This window comes from Anastrepha obliqua, chromosome 1, assembly GCF_027943255.1.
Source record: "Anastrepha obliqua isolate idAnaObli1 chromosome 1, idAnaObli1_1.0, whole genome shotgun sequence".
Lineage (NCBI taxonomy): Eukaryota > Metazoa > Arthropoda > Insecta > Diptera > Tephritidae > Anastrepha > Anastrepha obliqua.
The window spans coordinates 151,057,624-151,060,067 of record NC_072892.1 but is presented as its reverse complement, the minus strand read 5'-3'; positions in this window follow the sequence as shown (position 1 = coordinate 151,060,067).

The window sequence follows — 2,444 nt, the reverse complement described above, 5'->3', positions numbered from 1 at the left end:
CAGCTGGTGGTAGCAGAGGAACAGTAAGGAGCTTTGATAAGGAGAAGGACTTGGCTTCACTTCGTGGCGCCGTTAGCACGAGAGAGAAACGACTGGTGCGCTTTGTTAAACTGGGCCAAAATCGCGTAAGCGGTTATCGCGACAATCAAGAAGAAGAAGAAGAGCACTTCGTAATTTCCTCCGAAATTTTTTCTGATGAAAACAAAATCAATCTAGTTGAATCAGAAGATTCCCAAATGCATTGGCATGATAGGGGAGTAAATGGTTAGCATCCATTACTGTGCAAGGCAATACGTCTATATGTATGTCTCATATCCACAAAAATGAATAGTGTCAAGTATATGGAGCTTCTCGAGGAAGTCCATTTACGTCTTTTGATGATAGTTTCGATGGTGAGTGGATTTTCGAGCATAACAACGCAGCCGTTCATTCGGGCAGCGAGATAAAATACCAATTTTAGAATGACCTGCCTGTAGCCCTCACCTTAAACCAACGAAAATGTATGGGTAAATCGGTTCCCAAAAATGGCAGACTGTTTAATAGCGCAAAGGACTTTAGAACTGCGATTAATGTTGAATGGTTAAAAATTTACCAAACTATTATAAAATATGTAATCATATCGATGACTCGACGACTTCAAGAAGATTAATTCAAAGGACAACGCGTTATTGGCCTTTTTCATCCTTTTCTCAACATTGCGCTTCCACAGAAATTTACTGATTAGTATTACTCCGAGGCACCTTGTGTTATCTTTGAGAAGTAGTTCGTTGTTGCCTAGCTTCGGGAGGTTCCACGTCGGGGCCTTGTACTTCCTGGTAAGAAGTACTATGTCCGTTTTTCGAGCGTTTATCCCTAGCCCTGTGCGGCATGCCCATTGGTGTATCGTTTTGAGAGTGTTGTTTATCACATTACTGATGGTGTCCAGATACTTTCCCGTAACTACTACTACTACATAGCTAAGTCATCTGCATATGCCAATACTTTTGGTGCCCCTCCGTCAAATTTCTTGAGCAGTTCATTTGCTACAAGTAACCATAAAAGCGGTGATAGTGCACCACCTTGCGGAGTTCCTCTGCATGCACTGACGCTCGTATCGTTCCATTCCTCTCTTATCTTCCTGCTAGCTAATAGCTGCCTTATCCATAGGCGGGTTGCACACCATTTAAAATAACATCTTTCGTCACGTTGTTAAGGGCCCCTGATATATCTAGAAATACTCCAAGAGCGTACTCCTTATATTCGAACACCTTTTCTAAGCTTAGTACAAGTGAGTGTAGTGCACTTTCAGTAGATCTGCCTTTGGTGTAGGCGTGCTGCGCCTTGGATAATACGTCCGCTGAGCAATTGTCCTCTTGGATATTTCGAAATTATATTGATCCTGAGTTTCCCGTTGGATGTCAGTGGAAGTCGTTTTTGGGTCTCTTTTGGAGATGATTGCTATCTTGCGGTCAATTTCTGCTGCAGTTTTCCGGGGCCTTTTCTTACGTGGAACATTGTCAACAGTCTTAAAAAGTTAGATATGCTTTAAGGCGTTAAAAACCATTTTTTTTGAGCATTTGACTTGCTTAGAAATTTCACTGTACGACTTTCCAGCCTTACGAAGGTCAAAAATGGAGCTGAGCAGGGCAGGTGTACAGCTGCTGCTTTTTCCCATTACACATCTTGAAGACGAATATTTTAGTTGCTTTTAAACAACCAATTTAAAATAAAGGGTGTTTTTTTTAGAAGTTAGGTTTTCAAGTTGGCACTCCTTTTTTCGTAGATGGTCTTTTTGACAGCTGTCACTTGATTTATGCTCAGTTTGGTTTGCCATTTCATAATGAATAGGCTTACACCTGAACAACGTTTTCAAATCGTGCAAATTTATTACGAAAATAATGGTTCGGTTCGCGCGACGCATCGAAGAAAATTTTGTTCAGCGATGAAGCTCACTTTTGGTTGAATGGGTATGTCAATAAGTAAAATTGTCGCATTTGGAGTGAACATAATCCACAAGCCATTGCTGAGACGCCATTACATCCTGAAAAAGTCACTGTTTGGTGTGCTCTATGGGCAGAGGGAATCATTGGTCCATATTTCTTTAAAAATGAAGCCGGCCATAATGTTACAGTCAATGGAGAGCGCTATAGAGCCATGATTAATGACTTTTTCGTGCCTGAATTGGACGATTTTGATGTGGACGACCTTTGGTTCCAACAAGACGGCGCTACATGCCATACAGCCAACGCAACAATCGATTTATTGAAGGAAACTTTTGGTGAGCGCATTATCTCGCGCCGTGGACCTGTGGCGTGGCCTTCAAGGTCGTGCGATATAACACCGCTGGACTATTTCTTATGGGGCTATGTGAAGTCGCTTGTCTACGCAGATAAGCCCGAGACGATTGACGTTTTGCAAGAGAATATTCGGCGCGTTATTGCTGGCATACGGCCCCAATTGCTGCA